Below are 23,917 nucleotides of genomic sequence, written 5' to 3'. Positions count from 1 at the left end.
CATGTTCTGATTCTGTGCAAGAATATATCAGGATATCATCGATAAACACTATCACAAAAAGATCCAAAAATGTCCTGAACACATTATTCATTAAATTCATGAACACCGCCGGGGCATTCGTCAACCCGAACGACATTACTCGAAACTCGTAGTGACCATATCTTGTCCTGAAGGCAGTCTTGGGAATATCTGCTTCCCTAATTCTCACCTGATGATAACCCGATCTCAGATCTATCTTGGAGAACCATTTAGCACCTTGCAACTGATCGAACAAGTCGTCAATTCTAGGAAGGGGATATCTGTTCTTCACCGTCACTTTGTTCAACTGCCTGTAGTCGATGCACATTCGTAGCGATCCGTCTTTCTTCCTTAAGAACAAGACTGGTGCTCCCCATGGTGAGGAACTAGGCCTTATAAACTCTTTCTCAAGTAAATCTTTTAGCTGTGCTTTTAGCTCTTTCAGGTCTGCTGGAGCCATTCGATACGGAGGAATAGAGATGGGCTTGGTGTCTGGTAACATATCGATGGCGAAATCAATCTCCCTTTCTGGAGGAAGGCCTGGCAACTCGTCGGGAAACACATCTGGGAATTCATTCACTACCGGGACAGACTGGAAAGTTGGCACTTCCGCTTCCGTGTCATGAACCCGAACTAGATGACAATTATAACCCTTGGCTATCATCTTTCTCGCCTTAAGGTAGGAAATAAACCTACCCTTTGGGGAAGCTGTATTACCCTTCCACTCAAGTATGGGCTCGCCTGTAAATTGGAATCGAACTACTTTTGTCCGGCAACAAACAATAGCATAGCACGATGCCAACCAGTCCATACCCATAATTACGTCAAAATCTATCATCTCAAGTTCAATCAAATCAGCCCTTGTCTGACGATCACATATAATGACTACACAGTCCTTATATACTTGCCTCGCTATTACAGGATCACCAACCGGAGTGAATACCTCGAAGGGTTTAATTGGCTCAGGTCTTACCCCAATACAATCAACGATATACGGAGTAATATATGAGAAGGTAGAACCTGGATCAATCAGAGCATATACATCACGGGAAAATATAGTCAAGGTACCTGTGACAACATCTGGGGAAGACTCAAGATCCTTTCGCCCAGCTAAAGCATACACACGGGGCTGAACAGCACCTGAAGTGGATGCTCCCCCTCTACCTCTGCCTCTGCCTGCTGTAGTCTGAGGAGTCTGTGCTGTCGGGCGTGCTAAAGAAGAACCCACTGCTGAACCTGTGGGCTGAGTCCCAGCTCTATCTTTTGCTGAGGGGCAATCTCTCATCATGTGACCGACTTTCCCGCAAGCATAACAAGCATCCGAACCCTGACGACACTGTCCGGAATGTAATTTGCCACACTGGCTACACCGCGGTACTGGAGGTCTCCTCTGGCTAAAGTCTCCCCTCGACTGCGAATCTGAGGCCCTCGAGCTCTGCCCCTGGCCTGACTGAGTAGAACGATCAACCCTCCTATCTGAGAATCTAGGAGGTGTACTAGTCACTGACTGACCTGAGTGCCTAGAATATGTCTGTCTCGGTCCTCCTCGGTACTCACTGTTCTCCCCCATAGATCTAGCCCTCTTACCTTGTCTTCTGTCACCATCACGATCACTTCTCTGCTGTCGTTGTCGTTCCTCAAGGTTTTGAGCATGGGCCTGTATCCAGGAAATATCCATCCCGTCTTGCAAAGAGGCTGTCAGGAAATCTCTGAACAAGTGTGGTCCTAAACCGCTCAAAAATCTATAGACTCGGTCTCCCATGTCAGCCACCATAGTCGGAGCATACCGGGCCAATGAGTTGAATTGCATACTATACTCTCGGGCACTCATGCTTCCTTGTTTCAAATTCAAGAACCTGTCCGCTCTAGCTCGGCGGACTTCAGGTGTCAAGTAGTGACGAATAAAGGCATCTACAAACTCTTACCACACGGGAGGTGGTGCATTCTCCCCTCTTGTTATCACCCAATTCTTATACCATAGTACCGCCACGTCGCGAAGTCTATATGAGGCCAACTCCACGGATTCGGTCTCAGAAGCATGCATAAGTTTTAGCGTCCGCAACATCTCATCGATAAAACCTTGTGGGTCCTCATCCGGCTTCGACCTGGAAAATTCTGGAGGATTTAGAGTAAGGAAATCACGGGGTCTTATGCTAGCTGAACGATCACTTGGGCTTGCATTCTGTCGTTGTGCCTGAGCGGCAACCAACTGCGTCAATAAATGTATGGCCTCGAACACTTGTTGACCCGAAGCACCCGGTGGAGGAATCGGAGTTGAGGCTCCCCCCTGCTCTTCTACATTGGGCACGACTTCACTTTGCGATTCACTTTCATCTACATCCGCCGGAGGCTCCCTTTCTGCCCGCTTCTTCGTCGTAGCTTTGCCTTTCTGGGCAGCTGTAGCTTTTCCTTTCGGCGGCATTTTTCTGAAACCATAACGCACTTTTAGGAATAACGTAATCCTAGGCATGGCTCTATCGCACGATCTCATGAGAAGAAGGATGGTCATTTTCCTAAATGCCCTGTAGCCTCTTGTTTATTAGCGTGGCGCGCAACACACCATAAACAAGACTCTACTAGACACGGCTCGTAGACACTTCCTAGGGAGAACTGCTCTGATACCACTTCTGTCACGACCCAGCTAGGGGCCGCGACGGGTACCCGGAGCTAGTTACCGAGCACCGCTCACTCTATTACTTATCTTACTCATTTAATACTCTTTTATCAATTTTACACACCAATTGTAGGAAAATCAAATTTTATCAAAACATAAGTACTTTATATACATTTTCCTCTCGGCCATCAAAATAATATGCATACATATGAAAACATCTTGTGAGACCATCTAACCCACACTGCGTATCTACGAGCCTCTACTAACATAATGAATACATGGACGGAACAAGACTCCGTCATGCCCAAAATATGCAGATATGAATGTACATCAAAAGAAGAGCCATAAGCACCTCCGAACAATGGAGTGCTATCTATCAGCTGACAGCTACTGAGGACCTGGGCTAAGCTCTCCTCCCTGTCTACCTGTGGGCATGAACACAACGTCCGAAGAAAGGACGTCAGTACGAATATTGTACCGAGTATGAGAGGCATACATAATGAAAGGAAACATCAATAATATGAGGATAACATCAATCTGACTGATAATCATACATGAAGTAATGCATGCTGTCTTACTCGTCATCATAACATGTATGCATCATATGCAAGCTGCCCGTCCATGTCGGAACGGTGTGATAATCAATAATATTAGCCCGCGTCCAGGCCTCCCGCGTCCGGGGTACCATCTCATGCCGCCCACTAGTGGTGTCTGCCCACGCCCGTAGGTCGTGGTGTATCCGTATCGCCTCCCGCCGAAGCGGTGTCTGCCCGGCCAACTAGGCCCGGTGTGAATGCAATCATGGCATGCTTATGAAAATGCTCATAGTAATATACTCATCATAAAATACTTATCTTATCATAATGCATATATAAGATTCATGATCAACTTTACTTTATCGGGGTGAAGTAAGGTCGTGATCCCCCGATTACATTATGGAACCATCATGGATATTCTGCCTCACCTTGAAAGGACTAGTGCATAAGGTGAGTGTAGGCAAGGAATAACATCATCATCATTCTAGTGTCATCATATCGTATAACTTATCTCATATGAACATTCATAGGTATAAGCCTTTAACTTCTTAGAATGCAAGAAATCATGAAAGGAATAGGGATTCAAGTTAAAAGATTCATGCCATTAGAAAGAAGGGCTAGCCTCACATACCTTGGTCGTTTAGCTAAGATATCGCTCACTTGTTCTCCGTCGATATCACGTCGTTACCTTCATAAGAGAATCTGTATCAACATTAGTAAACTAACTACAAGAACGCATCGCTAATTCTAGGAAAAGTCGTACAACGCTCCTTCGCTCATACCATTTTTCTCATGTTTTATATCAACTCCCAACATTCATAATATTATTTGCAATATCGTCATTTTCGTACATTTGGCAAAATCCACCATTTTCCTCCAATTTTCCCTTATTTCTACTTGTAGCTCATCCTTGCGTTTTCATGCATCTAATGCTTGTTTCGTGATATAAACATCATTTATAACGTATTAGTACTCTCAACACTTCAATATTCATAGTTCAATTCCACTATCATTCATTTATGTCACTATTCACTCAATAATGACCCATTTCTATGTTCTTCTACATTTTAAGTGTCTAGGCTTTCCAATACTTCAAACAACATGGAAAAATCATGAAACTTACCTTGGATGATGGTTGAACAATCCTTATGTTGAAACACTTCAATTAGCCAAAACCCTAGTTCCACCTTCTTGGGAATTTCTTGGCTTAGAAGGTCCTTTGATGTGTTCTTACACTTATTTTTGTGAATTTGGTGTTGTTGGTCTTGATGTTCTTTTGATTCTTTGGGATTTATATAGATGAAGTATGTAGAGAGGTCTAGAAGTTTCTTGAGTTGGTTGAATGAATAATGAGTTGAAATGAGGCTTAAGTCCCCTTTAAAAATCACAAATCTGATTTGTAATGAAATCTTGTCGGGATGAACAGTGGTCGTAAATTGTAGTTTACTAACCGTATTGTGGTTTACGGTCCGTCCCCCATGGTCGTTTTTAATCATCCCAGAAACAGAAAGTTTGGCTGGGGATTATGGCAATTTACGACTGAGGTTTACGGTCCGTAAACCAGTTTACGGGCCGTCCTCCAAGTCGTGTTGAACCATTTTCACAATTTACAGAAAGTTGGGATTTTTGACAAGCTGGAGGACGATCGCACTATACGGTCCGTAAATCACTTTACGGACCGTATAGTGCCATATACGACCACTGGACAGAAAATTTTCCGCGACTTTCTTATTTTCCAAAAATTCTTAATTACCCATTCCCGACTGAATAAAACGTCATTCACTCAACTTTTCATCATTCCACTCATCCTACAATTACGGAGAAATTTCCGAGGTGTAACACATTTGTCCTAGGGGTTGTCTGCAAAGTCGTGTCCGGTAGAGTCCTGTTTATGGTGTGAAGCGCGCCACATTTATAAACAGGAGGCTACGGGGCATCTAAGGATTGTTGACCTTCTTTCTGTCATAGATCGTGCGATAGAGCCAAGTCGTAGGAAAATGAAATTCCATATATAAGCCTTACATACGACGGAAGGAGGTAAGTGATGATATGGAAAGTCACTGCGGATGGCTAGAATGTGATAAATAGCCATATGCTCTGCGAGGCATTGTTGATATTTGCTGTGTATAGATTTCGAAAGGAAAGAATGGTATAAGAGGAACCAGGTCTGTTGAAGGATTCAGAGAATGTTGACAAGCAGTTTTGCTGTAGATTATTATGTACGGATAGTGAGTGGAAATCTGAACTTACTGATACCTAAGTACTTATAAGTAACGACGAAGGCGTGTTCCCCACCATCGGGAATCTGGAAATCTGGGATAAAAGATAACCATACTCACAGGTGAAAGGTGAATATTGAAGATCGAAAGGGGTAAAATAATAATTGTAAAAGAAAGGACGTGTTACGAACATGTCTCGGAATCTGTAAGACTTCAATTTGCTCTAGATCATGTGATAAAGGTCATGTGAGGAAGCGGACGCGATTATATCAGCATTAAGGCACCGGATCCCACCAAAGTTTCGAGGTTAAGCGTGCTAAGGTGGGAGCAATTTTAGGATGGGTGACCCCCGGGGAAGTATGCAAGAAATCCTATATATCCAAACATAAGAGACAAATGAGAAGTTAGAGTAGCCTAAAGGAAACTAGCATATATGGGATGGTTAGAGATTATAAAGGGCCACATAGGACGAGGTAGGCCAAACTGGTGGAAAGACAGAAGGTGTAACACAGTTCTGAAATTTGGATAGGCTTGAATGGCGTTTGGAGGTATTTTGCGGGCTAGTGATAGTAATTGTATATATATATATATATATATATATATGAAGGCGTACGATATCCCACATGTGCTTGTATCGGTGGACATGTGAGTCTCAGCACCCGGCGCTACGGTAAAGAAGGCATTAACCAAGTAAGGGTACCGAAGTTCAAGTGACAACAAGAATAAACGACACAAATGTTATAAGGTAGGCTGATGTTATTCTCTCTACAGGTTAAGATTGAAAAATTCTAATATAGTGATATTTGAAAAAGAAAGAAAGTGAGTAAACGGAAGGCAAAAGACCAAAATGTCGGAAAAAGGTGAAAGGTAAGAAATCCCGGTAAGGGAAGCCCGGAAGAAATTACCGGTAAAGCATGAGACTACTTGGATAAAAACTCAAAGAGAGGCACATGAAAAGAATAAAGTGTGGTAATATAGAACAAAAGAGGAATGTGTGAGATTCGAGAGCCAATTTTAATAAGTGAGGCGAAAGGAATAGTGACTATGACGAGGGATGTAAAGCAAGAAAAGAATGATTAGGCATTGCGACGATGCTAGGAGATTTAGGTCCTTGAAAGATATGTAAAGGAATAAAATGTGCAGATTTATTAATGTGGTTGCCTCGGACATGGAAATGCTTTCCTGAAAGGATGACTTGGGAATAGAACGGATTTGCGCATTTAAGGTAAAGATTTCACGAACTTCAGAGCTGATGCTCCAAATACCGAGAGAAGAAAAGTGCTCGAGGAGAAAGACAACCCAAGAAGGGTTAAGGATGATGAGCCGACACTGTTGATTGGGAAACTAATGTTGTGGAGTGAGAATTCATGTGAGGCCTAAGAGATTTGATCTTAGAGGAAATGAAATGAAATGCAAGGAACGTGTATGGAAGACCGCTCGATCATAGTGTCATAAGTATAGTTAAAGGCTCGATGAGCAAGGATAGAGAGAGTATAAACTGTAAGGATTCTGTGTTAAGAGCACAAGTAGCGGGACGCTCGAAAATATAGACGCGCAGTTGCAACACAAGTGCATGGTTAAGAAAAATTACAAGTAAGTGAGCTAAATGGGTGAAAAGGATTAATAGTGGGTGGAAAGTCATGAGCATGTTGACAAAAATGATGATATGGTCATAAAACGAAAGAAAAACTTATGGTAAGAAGTTCTCGATATGTTATGTGCAGAGTTAGAAAGAAAGATGAGGAGTAATGTATAAACGAAGACTTCACAAAAAGGACTGTTGGCGCATAAGGAGCCCTTAAAGGGGGGGAGAACATATTATATTGGACTTAAAAGGATATCTGAAAGAAGTAGAAGCCGACATGAAGGGAAAGAATAGAAGACACCTTCAGAAAATGCTTCATGCCAACATGAATTATGCTATGTCTATGCTATAATTTGAATCCCTCACATCGGGCAAATTGGCGCCGTACCTAAGTACGCAGTGACATGTTTTCAAGAGTAATAAAAAGAGCAAGGAAAAGGACTACAAGCTAAGTCCACGAAGGATAATGGAGAAAACCGATGAGATTCAAAGGATATTTCGGACAACAACGACTATTGTAATAAAAGTATCAACGCTTGGTAGTTTGGGGAATTTTTGAAAGAAACGAAAGAACGCAGTGCCTATGAATGAAATAAAATAGTTCATGGACCATTAATTATATGGAGCATGAGAAGATACGTGATGAAATTATATGAATCATCAACGTGAAGTGATGCTTGATCATATTTGTAAGGAATCCATACTGGAGAGCCAACAAGGAGTAACGATAGACGAAACGAGCGCTAATGCAAAGAAATCAAAGACAAGTATACTTGTGTTGAGAAATGTAAGAGAAGGAAATAAAGGAAAGTTGGAGTAAGAATTCAAAGGAGTTGCGAACTGAGAAATTAAGTGAACTCAGATCATAAGCTACCATAGGGATAACTGGACTACGAAGGATAGTAAACGAGGAAACATTTCGTACATACGTTTTTGGATGAACATTTAGAATGAAAGATTAAGAAGAGATAGTGACAAAGGTATAAAGACACAGCGAGCGATGAAAGGAGAACACCAAAGGCAGACGAATATTTATAGCATGATAAGCGAGACTGTAATACCGTAGATCAAATGAGAGCAAGGAACAGCCTGTGGCCATATGGATCGTTAAGTGAATATTGCATACCAAAGGCATGGCTTCTATTAAGGTATTGTAACGCAACAGTAACAAAGAAGAGATGACCTGGGAAGGACAAAGATAATTAATTGGCGCAATGGATTGGAAAACCCATGACACGAAATGAGGACTCATGTAAAGACCGAGGAGTTCGACTATAAAGAAAATAAGGTGAAAGGAAAGGAATGGGCATGAAGAAAAGAATAACTATTAGAGGGACCCTCCCGAAGTATTATGACACCCCATGAGGTCAGTTGAACATTCGAGGACGAATGTTCTAAAGGGGGGGAGGATGTTATATCCCGCATTTTGTGCATTCGGATAATTTAAGATAATTGCGGGAAGCTAAGAGTAAGGCAATATTTTTGATCTTGTTTAACATATATGTTGTTTATGAAAATTTTTGATGTGGAAATATTAAGAAACGCTAAGGGAAAATTTGGAAATTGGAGAATAATTTTTCATGCAACAAAAGAAGGGGAGATTGGTCTTGAAGAAATGGGCTTGGAAAAAAAAAAAAAAAAAAAAGCCCAAGTGTGGCCGGCCAAGGGATGGGCCAAGGCCCACTTGGGGATTTAGTCCAAATAATAAAAGGGATGACTACTCCCATTTGTCATCTTAATTCAATAACCTTCAAGAAAACAAAATCCTTGGGAGCAAGACAAAGGCCATTCGGCCAAGAGAGAAAGAAAAAAAAAATTGAAGCTTTCAACTTTGATCCAAAAAAAAAAATATTTCTTCTAGTATTCCTACTAATTCAAAGGTCCTCTTTAACGTGGTATAATTGTTGGAGCAAGAAAACCTCTCTTTGTTGCAAGACCATAATTCTAGCCAAGTGAGAAGTTGAAGGAAAAAGGTAAGATTTAATCTTCTTTTATATGTTATGGATGTTTGTGTATGTTGTAGTATGTAGAAATGGATGAAATTCATGAAAATATGGATATATGTGTTGTGGTCGTGTGGTTAGTGTATGATGTGAAAGAGAATGAATCAATTTTTCTTAAGTATTTTGGTTGTTGTTGTAATGGAATCTATGATGGAAATGAAAGTTTGATAATTCCAGTTGAAGTTGTAAGTGTTGGAGAGTTGTTTAAAAGCTAATGTGATGTCAAAAACCATTTCTTGTATTTATGGAAAATAATGTTGTTAGTGTGTAAATTGTTGGTGTGGTTCATGAATTTGAAAGGAAGAAATGTGTTGTTGTTCTTGTTGAATTTTGAAGGTTTCGGATGGAATGGCATGTTGGTTGGATTATTGTGGATATGGTGTGGATTGTTTAAAGCATACTTGAATATTGTTTGAATGGCTTCGGATTAGTACGTGAATGTGTGAGCAAACATGAATTGAATATAAGTGAAACGCCGTTGAAGTTTGTAGAAAGAAATTGCTAATGTTAGTATGCGTTTTGAATCGATTGTGGAAATTGTTGGAATAATTGTTGGTATTGTTGTTGATATTTTGGCCGCGTTAAATTCTCGGATTTGTTGTTGTATATTGGCCGAGTTAGATTCTCGGGGATGATGTGTTTACAGGGGAAATGCTGCCGAACTTTCGGCAGATTATAAGTGAATTTGTTTGAGAAGCTAAGGCAAGTGAATGACAATGAATCTAATGATTACGTAAAATCTTCTTGAATGTAGAATAGCAAGCTTGTATAAATAAGCGTAGCTAATAAGGCGTGGCACAGGTATGTAAGGCTTACCCTTTCTTTCTTTTGGCATGTCTTAGAGCCAAATAAGGTATGATATGCACGTTGAGGTTACTCTATTCTTGGGTTCCGAGTCTGTTTATGATTCTTATGCACTTTTGATATGTTTTCAAAAGAATTCTATAAGCTATTTCATATGGTTTTGTTGCGTATCTATGATGTCCGAAGTTCTGTCTGATATGTTTCCGAATGGCATTCGAAAGATAATTGATTTGACTAAAGTTTTGGTTTTCAAATGGTAGCACGTTCGACTATTCCATTGAGTCTTTGATATATTCTGATATGTACATATGATTCCAAAAGTTATATTTGATTTGATCTATACGATATCCGAAAGATACTTGATGTGATTATTGCTTCGATTTTCCAAAAATGGCTTCTGAAATGCTCGTAGAAGGTTTTGTACCTCAAACGTCCATAACTTTCTCATACTATGTCGGATTGACCCGAAACTTGTTCTGAGCCTTCAGGAGTCGGTAAGTATACTTGTCTATCGAGTCTTGATTTATGTGCATATGATTTCGCATTATTCTGTTCGTGCAAGCCTCAGTTTGGATTTCACTGAGCTCGGGCCAGGACATGTTCTCGTGCGCATTCCACTGCATTGTTCACCGAGTCCCTCTCACTTGCGGGCCAGGACACGTTATATGTACATGATGTTATGATGATATGGGGATGGTGGCCAGGATGGCATATGATGATTTATTCACCGAGACCCGCAAAAGAGGGTCGGGACACGTCATATGTATCTACCGAGTCCCTCAATAGAGGGTCGGGACACGTTATATGTATACATGATATATGATGTTGACATGCATGATTCTATCCACCGAGTCCCTCACTTGAGGGCCGGGACACGTTACACATATGTGATATATCATGTGGACATGTATGATTTTATCCACCGAGTCCCTCAATAGAGGGTCGGGACACGTTATCTGTACATATGATATATGACATGGATATGCATGATTTTCTTTTAAAAAGGCAAGTACTTTGATGTTTTAAAAGGTCACACTTGATTCTGGTAATTCTCTGTTTCAGTCATGACTCTGTTTCCTATGTTTCATGCCTTACATGCTCAGTACATTTTCCGTACTGACCCCCTTTCTTCGGGGGCTGCATTTTATGCCACGCAGGTACACCCATATGAGTGGAAGTTATTACAGAAGATGTTCCAGTGAAGTTGGCAAGCTCCATTTGTTCTCGGAGTGATGCTGAGTCAGAGTATATGTGCTATGATGTCCGATTAATGTTAGAGACTTTGCAGACAGAGTTGTGGGTATTGGTTGTCAGTTCTGTAAGCGGCTCCATCAGCCGATGTGTCATTTTGTGTTATGATATAAGTTCTACATGATTACAGATTTTGTCTGATTTGAGAACAAAGAAAAAGGATATTTCCGAAAGTTTTACTATGTATTTCATTGTATTTGATTTAAGAGTTCAAAGATATTATGTGCGTAATATGAGTCAGCGGGTTCGCTCGGCCCTAGGTAAGGGTCGGGTGCCCATCACACCCTAGTAAGGTTAGGGTGTGACATTATGTTTCTTTGGATTCCTGATAATGTAATTACTTAATTTTTATGATTCTTGAATTGATCTTGTGATCATTGACCCAGTAAAGATAAGATATATGGATGATGTTAGCTCCATAACGATATTCAGAGGTTACCGCTTTACGTCACTCTGAAAGGCTTAGATGTCACCTTTATGAGTCTTTTATGCATTGTATATGTATGTATACATTTATTTTATCACACCGAGTCGTGCTATAGTCGGCCGGGTACGACACCTAATGTGCACACCACTACAGTTGGGTACGGATAACACCGAGCCTATATTATAGGGCCGAGTACGGTATTATGATATATGTATATGATTTTTGAAAGAAAGTACGCATATCATACGCCCTCAGAGGCACTTCCAGATGTACAGAGTTATACAAACACATTCAGATATATAGATTGACTCTCATGTCTCAAATTCCTTTTATGATTCTTATATATGTTGCTTTCATGCCTTACATACTCGGTATATTATTCATTCTGACTCCCCTATTGTTTGGGGGATATGTTTCATGCCCGTAGGTCTCGAGATACAGGTTGGTGATCCATTTAGTAGGATATCAGCTCAGCAGATAAGGTCGATGCACTTCGTTTGCTCCAGAGATGCCAGGAGTCAATATGGTTATATATATATGCATATGTACATATACATGGGTATGGTGGGGCCCTGTCCAGACCACCTAACGTATATTTTCCAGTAGAGGCTTGTAGACAATTATGTATAGTTAAACGAAGTCCAGACTTGATGTTTCATATGTTATCACACAGGTGATTATGATGGTCTTGTTGGCTTATATATGAGTCATTCAGATTATTCGATACAAGCATGTTGTCCTTACAAGTCTATTGAGTATCATATAGTGGCCCTACGACACACCTATGTTCCTATGAAGTCACAGATATACGTCAGATGGTACTTCACAGGTACAGTCAGGTGCCCGTCATGGCCCTCCAGTTAGGTCGTGACAATATTTCAGCAATTGAAACTTTTTACTTATCTTAGTAAGTCCTTACACTTATATCATTTTTACGATTATATAGTTCCCTGCCATCCTGCAACTTTCCTCATAATCCTTAATGACTTGCGACTTTTACGAGTAGAAGTATTCAATATTCATTTTGGTATTAGCTCTGTCTTTAATAACTTGGTATAATAAAGTCTTCTCATCCCTTCTTATTACCGTTACCATCCTCTAGTTCCTTAATCATGCTTATCTTACTCCATTTCTGTCGCAACTTGGCTCTTGTTTTTTTACGTTCTGAATCCCTTGTACCTGAAATACCTATATCATCTCTGGGCTTCCGCTTCTATATCATCATGCATCTATCATATTTCATCTTAGGTTGTTCTGGACATAGAGGATTTACCCTCGACTACTCACTTACTTCTATTGTTACACCCCGTATCTTCGAAGAGCCCTTATCAAATTTGAAACATAAGTACGTTGAGTTATGGTTAAGTAAAACCACTTTGGAATATAAAGAGCAAGCATTATTAAGTATATTTAATGAATGAAGGATGTATATAAGGTATACCGGAAGGTTTTATAAGGAAATGAGTGGAAGAAATGAAGTAGGTTGAACAGGTATGTTAAGGCTCGTCCCTTTCTTTCAAAGGCATGATTCCTATGTTATGATTTCATAAATGTTTCCACATCTTCTAGTTTTTAAAAGTTAAAAGTCTATGATTCCAAGGCATGATTCCCTTCCTGACAACCCGTAAATGTTTTTCCAAATGTCCGTATTTTTCCAAAATAGAGGTTTATGATTTTGTAAGCTCTTATGATAAAAAGGATGGACATGTTTTTATCATGATGACAATGATGCCAAAGATGAGAATATTTTTCTATGGTGACTATGATGAGAACGATTTCATGTTTAATGGTTCCAAGTTATGATTTCAATAACGATATAAGAATGTTGAGCTATTTCTTGATTTCTCAATTTTATTCATGGATGATGACTATTTTTTTTTAAATTCCAAAGTATATGAATTGACGCCTTATAAGATTTATGATCTTATTCTATGTTTTCTCTTGATGTTATTCTTCATTGATAGTCTCACCTCATAATAATTGTTCCTTCAAGGTGAGATAAAGCGATCATGATTATTCCATAATATAATCGGAGGTTACCAACCTTACGTCACTCCGATAGAGACATAACTTTCCTTGGGCTCTCCTGCATGCTGCTTATTTGGTATATGTATATGATATATGTATATGTATATGGGGAAATGGGAAAAAGGACACATGTGGCGCTATAGACGCATTGCCATCTGATCAGTTGGTGTAACTTATTATCCCGGACGCAGGATGCCCGGATGCGGGACATATGTGGCTAAATGGATCGGAGCCGACGCCTCGGCATATTTTCTATATATATGAACAAGAAATGTTTTTCAAAGAAAGCTAAGCATGCATGGCATCCGCCCTAAGAGGCACTCATATGTACAGGTTACTCTTTTATCTTACGATATGTTCTATATTTCCATTCTGTTATTATCAATACTTTACATCCCTTACTATGTTACTATTCATTCCTTACATACTCGGTACATTATTTGTACTGACGTCCCTTCTGGTGGACGCTGCATTCATGCCCGCAGGACCAGGTAGCCAGTCAGACGATTCGCAGCAGTAGGACCTCCACTCAGCGGCAGTCGGTACGCTCCATTGACCCGGAGCTTCAGTCTATTTGGTGTGCCATCTTGTTATGTACATATATGGGTACGAGAGGGCCTCATCCTGTCATTTCTACAGTTTGTACTCCATAAAGGTATGTAGACAGTGATATGTAGTCGTGATATTATGCAGGCTCGGCAGCGTGTATTTTATTGTACAGTATATATGTGTGGCGGCCAAATCGGCTCACGATGTTATCCTCGGTGTTTATGTTTATATGTATACGTTGACCGTTAGTTTCCGGTACGGTGTTTCTTATGTTGATTGTTCGGGAGATAGTCCAGCTCAGTTACATATTGTGTATGGGCCCAGGATAGTCAGTGAGAGGTAAATGCAGGCATAGGAGTTCTTGACCAGCAATGGTCGGGTACTTGTTGCGGCCCATCGATTTGGGTGCTGACAAAAGTGGTATCAAAGCAGTTCGTCCTAGGGATTATCTACAGATCGTGTCCGGTAGAGTCCTGTTTATAGGTGTGAAGTCGGAATTTAGGAATCATTGACCTTCCTTTTATCTTAGATCGCGCGATAGAGCCAGTGTCTAGGAAAGATTGCTTCTGACCTCATTTCCTGTAGGGAGGCGCAGACTGACGAGAGATGAAGAGATCAGCTTCAGATAGTTGGGATGCTAAGAAGGCCCCTAGAGCATCTCCAGGACCCAGGCTCTATGACCAAGCAGAAAGAGCCTCAGTTATTCCATGGAGACTGATCCCTCAGAGGAGCTAGCGACGATTCCTCCAGCATTCTTGACTCCCAGGGAGGAGGACCCCCCCCCCCCTCCCAGAGGACGGCTATGATACAGATCCGTCCGAGTATTTGTCTAGGACACCGGAGGAGGAGATTCCAGAGGCCGTGCCAGCTGCTCCTATGGCAGAGCACTACGTCAGACCAGCCTCCCCGGTGAGTGTTACAGATTACTCCAGCCCCTATCCTGGCCGTCGGTAAACCAGGAGTTACCCAGTTATGTATATCCCTCGGATTCAGATGAGAGAGATGGTGAAGGCCACACGAGCGGATGGTGGGTAGACGATGATGAGGAGTACACTTCACCTTATATTCCACCAGATCAGACTAGAGACCGATCGACTACAGGTATATGAGCCTTTATTGGAATTTTCTATGTATGTGCATTTGCTGTAAGATTATTACTTAATAGCGGTGAGCGAAAATCCAAGGGCCGATAACCAAGTATTTATAAGTAATGGCGATCAAGGTGTTTTCGCCACCAGTGGGAATTTGGAAATCTAAGATGAAAGGTAGTCATACACATAGGTGAAAGGTGAATATTGGTGATTGAAAAGGCTAAAATAGTAATTGTATAATCAGAAGAGTAAAAGACCTTTTCTGATTCGGAGGGAAATGTGTTACAAGAATGTTTTGGAATCTGTTAAGAGTTCAACTTGCTCTAGATTTTGTGGTGAAGGTCATGCGGTGCGGTGGATGCGATCATACCAGCATTAACGCACCGGATTTCATCAGAGCATCAAAGTTAAGCGTGCTGGGGTGCGAGAAATACTAGGATGGGTGACCCCCTTGGAAGTGTACAAAAAGTCCTGTAAATTTAGATATAAGAGGCAAATGAGAAGCTAGAGCAGCCTAAGGGAGATTGGAGTATGCGGAGTGGTTGGAGACCTTAAGAGGTCGCGTAGGACGAGGCAGACTAGACCGGTGAAGATAAAGAAGGTGCATCACAGCTCTAGAATTAGGGTGAGTTTGAATAGCGTTTGGAAATATTTTGTAAGTGAGATGGTAGTACTTATATATATACATATGCATATGATATCCCATACGTAGCTATATCAGCGGGTATGTGTATCCCGACAACCAACGTTACGGTATATGGAAGGCATTAATCGAACAGGGTAATGAAGTTCAAGTGACAAAAAAAATGGTACAAATGTTACAAGGTAAGCTGATGTTATTTTCACTACAGGTTAAGCTCGGAGAGTTTTAATATAATGACATCTGGAAAGGAAAGAAAGTGAGTAGATAGAAGGTACGGAGATCAAAATGTCAAAAAAAGTGAAAAGTAAGAAACATGAGTGAGTGAAGCCTCCAAGAGGGACGATGGGCAATCACGGGTTTATTTGTGTAAAACAAAATTGTTTTGAAGGTAGGCATGCGAATTGGATAAAGTGTGGCAGTATGGAACAAAAGAGGAATGTGTGGGGTCAGAGAATAGGCTTCCATAAGCGTGGCTAAAAGGATAGTGACCACGACGAGGAATGTGAAGTAAGAGAAAGAATGGTTAGGCCTTGCGACGATGATAAGAGATTTCCAGCCCTCGAAAGATATATAGAGGGATAAGTGTGTCGTCAAATTAACACGGTTTCCTTGGACATGGAGAAGCTTCCAAAAATATGACTTAAGAATAGAACGGATTCACGCGTTTAAAGGAATATTTCACGAACTTCAGAGCCGATACTACAAATAACAAGAGAAGAAGGGTGCTCGAGGAGGAAGAAACCCAAGGAAGGTTAAGGATGAAAGTAGGAAATGTATACTAATCGGTTGGTCGAAGGAACAGGAGAGCATTTAGGAGTAGAGTAACTGGAAATCTTTAACCATGGGAGTAAGAAAGATACTTTAACGAGTTGGCGGTAGGACACCGATTACTCATCGAGGAAAGAACAAGGATGATGAGTCAACACAATTGATTAGAAAATTAATGGCATGGAATGAGAATTCATGTGAAGACCGAGAGATTGGATCATAGAGGAAATGGAATGAAATGTAAGGAACGTGCATGGAAGACCACTCGGCCGTAGCATCGTAAAGATAGATAAAGGTTCGATGAACGAGGATAGAGAGAGTGTAAACTATAAGAATTCTGTGCTAAGAGCAAAAGTAGCAGGACACTAGAAAAACTTGGATGCACAACTGCAACACAAACGCGCAGTTAAGAAGGATTATGAGTAAGTGAGCTAAACGGGCAAAAGGACTAGTAGTGGATGGAAGGGTATGAAAATGTTGAAAAAAAAATGATGATATAGACATAAATGGAAGAAGAACTAAGGGAAAGAAGTTTAGATATGTTATAAGCAAAGTTGGGAAGAAAAACAAGGAGTAAGGTATAATCGAAGACTTCATAAAGGACGTGGTGAATCTTGATGTTCCCATTAATGTGCGGGTCCGAAAAACCGTTAGTAAAAAAAAAAAAAAGACCGAGGTGTGAAAAGATGGAAAAAAAGGTATCGGAATTGGATCTAACCATTATAAGTATTCCGATTGGATACAAGACTGTAACTAGAAAGAAAATAGACAAGTCAGACCATATGATGATGGAACCCCGACCCTAAGAAGATTATGAAGGGCGGCAGATAATTATCGAAGACGACGGTTACTCGAAGGCTATAGGCGTATGACGACCTCCTTAATAAGGGGGGAAGAACATACTAGGCTTCAAAGGAGCTATGACGTTTCAAGCTCCAGAAAAGGAGATTTATTAGCTCAGGGCCAGAGTTCGAGGCGTATTGGCATATCGGGAAGGTAACTGAAAGAAGTAGAAATGAATTGACAATAAGTGTACTATGTGGCAGATATAGGGAGAATGTATGGAAGATAACTCAGGAGAGCACTTTACGCTAAGATGAACTACGATATTTTTAGACAATGATTTGAATCCCTAGTATCAGACAAAAAGTGTGACGTACTTAAGTATGCAGTGACATGCCCTAAAGGGTAATGAAAAGAGCAAAAAAGGTCTCTAAGCTAAATTTACAAAGCGTGTTAGAGAGGATGACGAACCCAAAGGACACTTGGGATGACAATGACAATTGTAACAAAAGGAACAACGATTGGTAGTTTGTAAATTTTTGAAGGAAAGAAAGAACGTTGCTCCTATGAATGGAAATAAAAGAGTTCACCGGATATTAGAAAATAGTTCATGGACCACTAATTATACTGAACATGAGAGCATATGCTATGGAATTATATGAACCGTCAATGTGAAGCTATGCCCAACTACGATTGTAAGAAGGCCACATCGGAAAGCCAACAAGGAATAACGACTAACGAAACGATCGCCGATACAAGGAAAACGAAGATAAGTATACTTGCGTTGCAAGAGAGTCATAATAGAAGAGTTGTTGTAGTCCTATGCTTCTGGGATTGTATTGATAGATGTAAGGGAAGGAAGTAAAGAAAAAGTTGTAGCAGGAGCTCAAAGATGTTGCGAGCTATGAAATTAGTTGAACTAGGATTATAAGTTTGCCATAAGTGTAACTGGACTGCGAAGGATAACAAATGGCGAAGAAGTATTACGTATATACGTATTTCGGATAATGATATAACTGGCCTTAGAAAGGAACATAACAATTAGGTTCACTAGCGACAAAGTTATGCCGGGTAAACACTTGGAATGTAAGGGTAAAAGAGATGGAGACAAGTATGTAAGGATCAGGAAGCCTGACTAATGGACTACAAAAATCGGTACAGTGTATATCTAAGATCAACGGGTACCACAAGGATAGCCCGAGATGGCACCGAAGGAGTAAACGCAAAGAGGGCGTTGTAAAAAGAGAAAGGTAGCTGCCCACTAACAAGGAAACACGGAGCAAGAAACAAAAAAGAGTACTTACAGAACGAGGAATAGCTATGGCATGGCATGTCTAGACTACCATAATGGAGAAATAAAAAGAGCGAGAAGCTAGTTAATTTCCGATCATGTACATGAGGACAAAGAAGTGAAAGAAGATGACTGAAGGTAATAAAAGAGTTAAGAAAGAATGAGAAGAGACTGACCGAAGTTATAGTTTAAGCAAATGGTAATTGTACCCTAAAGGAAAAAAAAATTGTTCTAACAAATCAAATATGGTGTCGTGGTTTGGCAATACTGCAACATTCGAGGACGAATGTTTCTAAGGGGGAAGGATGTTACACCCCGTATCTTCGAAGAGCCCTTATCAAATTTGAAACAAAAGTACGTTGAGTTAGGGTTAAGTAAAACCACTTTGGAATATAAGGAGCAAGCATTATTAAGTATATTTAATGAGTGAAGTATGTATATAAGGTATACCGAAAGGTTTTATAAGGAAATGAGTGGAAGAAATAAAGTAGGCTGAACAGGTATGTTAAGGCTCGTCCCTTTCTTTCAAAGGCATGATTCCTATGTTATGATTTCATAAATGTTTCCATATCTTCTTGTTTTCAAAAGGTAAACGTCTATGATTCCAAGGCATGATTCCCTTCCTGACAACCCGTAAATGTTTTTCCAAAATGTCCGTATTTTTCCAAAATAAAGGTTTATGATTTTGTAAGCTCTTATGATAACAAGGATGGACATGTTTTTATCATGATGACAATGATGCCAAAGATGAGAATATTTTTCTATGGTGACTATGATGAGAACGATTTCATGTTTAAAGGTTCCAAGTTATGATTTCAATGACGATATAAGAATGTTGAGCTATTTCTTGATTTCTCAATTTTATTCATGGATGATGACTATTTTTTTTAAGATTCCAAAATATATGAATTGACGTTTTATGAGATTTATGATCTTACTCTATGTTTTCTCTTAATGTTATTCTTCGTTGATAGTCTCACCTTATAATAATTGTTCCTTCAAGGTGAGATAAAGCGATGATGATTATTCCATAATATAATCGGAGGTTACCGACCTTACGTCACTCCGATAGAGACATAACTTTCCTTGGGCTCTCCTGCATGCTGCTTATATGGTATATGCATATGATATATGTATATGTATATGTGGAAATGGGAAAAAGGGACACATGTGGCGCTATAGACGCATTGCCACCTGATCAGTTGGTGTAACTTATCATCCCGGACGTGGGATGCCCGGACGCGGGACATATGTGGCTAAATGGATCGGAGCCGACGCCTCAGCATATTTTATGTATATATGAACAAGAAATATTTTTCAATGAAATCTAAGCATGCATGGCACCCACCCTAAGAGGCACTCATATGTACAGGTTACTCTTTTATCTTACGATATGTTCTATATTTCCATTCTGTTATTATTCATACTTTACATCCCTTACTATGTTACTATTCATGTCTTACATACTCGGTACATTAATCGTATTGACGTCCCTTCTGGTGGACGCTGCGTTCATGCCCGCAGGACTAGGTAGCCAGTCAGACGATTCGCAGCAGTTGACCTCCCCTCAGCGGCTGTCGTTACGCTCCATTGACCCGGAGCTTCAATCTGTTTGGTATGCCATATTGTTATGTACATATATGGGTACGACAGGGCCTTGCCCTGTCATTTCTACAATTTTTACTCCATAGAGGTATGTAGTCGTGATATTATGCAGCCTCGTCGGCGTGTATTTTGTTGTACAGTATATATGTGTGGCGGCCAAATCGGCTCACGCTTTTATCCTCGGTGTTTATGTTTATATGTATACATTGGCCGTGAGTTCTCGGTACGATGTTTCTTGTGTTGATTGTTCGGGAGACAGTCCAGCTGAGTTACAGATTGTGTATGGGCCCAGGATAGTCAGTGAGAGGTAAATGCAGGCATAGGAGTGCTTGACCAGCAATGGTCGGGCACTTGTTGCGGCCCATCGATTTGGGTCGTGACGTCTATATTGGCTGAATATTTCATCCTTTTTTTATCGGCAAGTCCACATCTTGTCCTCAACGCTACTGTTGCTAATTCCTGAGTCGAATCGTCTCACTTTTGAGCTTTCCTTATACTCTTTTATTACTGCTTCCTCCCCAACCATTCTTTGATATGGTGGCTTCATATCGGTACGACTAATTTATAGTGGCTACATCACTTATACTCTTATCTTGGTTCATATTTTAACTCCAAGTATCATCATATGCAATCCTTCTTCCTTTCTTCATTACAGGACCTCTCACTACTCCCTCATCTTGTAATTTTGGGTAACTACTTCTCTGGAGTACTCTTTCCCAGCTTTTTACCTGATCGTGCATGTGACTATCTGACTATATCTATCGATAATTCATCCCTGTACCATATCATTCCGCTTGTGAGATATCTTTGAAGTAGCTTCTAATCCCTTCCTGTTACCATCTTTTCAATCATACTTCTGAACTAATACTTATCCCCTCGCCTTCTCCCCTTAAGTTAATGGTCCATTGCTTTAAGGTTAATATCCTGTTTATCTTCCCATTTCCTATAGGTACATATTCCCAGTGTTTTCGCGAGTAATCTTAATAGTATTTGTTCATCTTTTAGTCTATTTGCTCAGGTGCATATACATATAAAGGGTCACATATTTTTTATTGACGTACTGGTTCCAGCTTTCATCAAAGAGGTCTTTATGATTTCCCTTACCTTTTGCCCAGTAATCATCTTTCTCTTATTCCAATAGCAGTAACAATAGCTAGTTTTTTCTCATAGGTCCATCCTGATCGTTAACATGTCTTCATTGTATAGGCGTTTGACTTTCTAGTAGACCTCTCTTAGGTTACTAATTCATTTCTATGGAAAAACGTATCTTGTATCACTTTGCAACCTTAGACTCGTTCATTTTCCATCCTTCCTAGATTCTATTTTTACTTTCTTGGTTCTTCGCCTCTTATTCTAGGTAATCTTCCCGAGACATTTCTTGTTCTTCCTCAGTAGCTATTTAGTCCTAAATCACTAACTCAATAATCCCATTGTCGTAAAATGTTTCGGAGGGTAATCTCTGTACCTTAGTCCTACCTTTTGTCTCATACATTCCTTAGAAATCTCCCATGACCCATATACTCTTTATACTCATGTCCCTGCATAGCGTCTTTACCAATATGATCTATACTCTTTTTATTTGCTTCATTGGCTCATAAATCATTTGCATAATTGCTCAAGCGTCATATTAAGGCATACTCCTATCTTTCCCATAATTTTTCCTTAAACAGAGAATGCAACTCTATCTTCCTCTCATGTTCCTCAGTGACAGTTCATAATTTGCATACCCTTATACTCACACAGCTTCATAACATCTTTATCAACACCGAACCATGGGTGAGAAAATATCCATCAAAATACATTTCAATGAATAATCCTCGTCGTTCTTCTACCCTTTCTATCTATTTCGATCCTATTCATGTTCAACCAATAAAACTAGCTTAGTACAGATCTTGCAATTCCGTATTGTATCGCCATAAAAATTAAACATTTCTATCCTTATAATCTACACTCGTCACTTATTCCACCTTTTATATTTTACCTTCTTGTTCGCCAACGATTTACATAATAAGACTAGAGCGTCGTATTGAAACACATACATAGCCTTCCCATATCTTTCCTTTTGAAGCAATTACAACTATCTAGTCATATCATCGCCTTATTTCCATAACATTTGTTTACTGTCTTATCGACATACTCACAATCTTAACCTGCCATCTAACCACAGATTCCACTTATGGCTCCTCTTTTAACATTACCCTTTTCCCCTTTCTTGATGTAACCATTGGGGCTTTACGACTTATCGTTGTTGTCTAACATAAAACTTTTCAGAATCACACTCGTCTAATTATAACATTTTATCAAAGTGGTGGATATACCTTCTGTCCTTAGTCACTCTGGTCCTGAAATTTTGATGGGTGCGGACCATACCATGGCCCTACTCTAGAGCCTTTATTTCGCACGAATCGTTCTAACATGGGCCGGGGAAATTCTTCTTCTTATTGTCCCTCTATTGGCTGTTCATTGCCACTCAGAACCTCCATAAATATACCAACTATACTAACCCTCTTGGTCTGGCTACCATCTTCATTCGAACCTTGCTCTACAGATGCCTTCAAGTCTTGGTTAGGGTTCTCGGGTTGCAAACTCCTCAGTCTCTCGAAAGTTCCTACATCCTCCGATGGTCTACCATAGGATGAAGCTTGGGATCAACTCCCGGTATTGGCCTCCTTCTTTCTTGCCTACTTGGGGCCAAAGGTGAAACTGGCAACATCGGAGCTCTTCCTGGATCCTCTACATTCATCGAAGTCAACAATACCTGTAGTGCTGTGTTACACCTCGTTGTTTTGGACATTGAGGTTCGTTAGGTGTTAGTTGTTTTAATTGCAATTTGGAGTGATATGCGCCTATCTTATGGTTATGAGGGTTAAGATCATATATGAAAAGTATCGGAAAGACTGGAGGTCGACCGGGGGGAGGAACGAAAATCTGATCGAACTGGGCAGAATTTCCCTTCGCGTTCGCGATAGAGGGCCCGCGTTTGCGATGGCCAGAAATACTCTAGACCATCGCGTTCGCGAGAGACCCTCGCGTTCGTGAAGGTCATTTCCTAAGTTGGTTCCATTGACTTTAGCCACCTATATAAAGGGGTAATACCCCTTTTTTCATCAGATTTTATCCAAGAAAAATCCAGAAATAGTTGAGGGGCGAGGATAGCACAAAATTGGGTAAATTTTAAGTGACGGAGTGTTAGTTTAGGTTCGAATAGCGCGCAGCTGTGGTTGTAGTATGGTTGTGTGGTGGATTTCGATGTAGATTCAAAGCGGATATCGGAGATATTGCTACTTCAACAAGAATAAGGTATTGTTCTCTTTCTATTTACGTTAATACTAGTTTATTCACGAAGATAGAGTAGTTAAATAATTGTATAGTAAGTTGGTTAGTTATGGAAGTTGGAAAACAGCGTGTGGGATGTTTTATAGTATATATTGGTAATGGAAATGATGTTATTGATGTTAGTATTCTTGTTTTTGTTGTTGGTTGCTAAGTTGAGGTTTCGGGCTAGGCATATAAGCAGAGGAGATACTGCCCGATTTTTGGCAGGATATAGAGTAGTTTAACTTGAAAGCTTGAAACAAGTATGCTATGATGAGTCTAACGGTAGTGTGAATCCTTTTAAATGTAGACTTACGAGCTCGGATGAATAGGTGTAGATAATCGGAGATTGAGCAGGTATGTAAAGCTATCCTTTCTTTTATTTTT

The sequence above is a fragment of the Lycium barbarum genome, chromosome 4 (assembly GCF_019175385.1).
Source record: "Lycium barbarum isolate Lr01 chromosome 4, ASM1917538v2, whole genome shotgun sequence".
Classification (NCBI taxonomy): Eukaryota; Viridiplantae; Streptophyta; class Magnoliopsida; order Solanales; family Solanaceae; genus Lycium; species Lycium barbarum.
Note: the sequence above shows the minus strand (reverse complement) of the source record.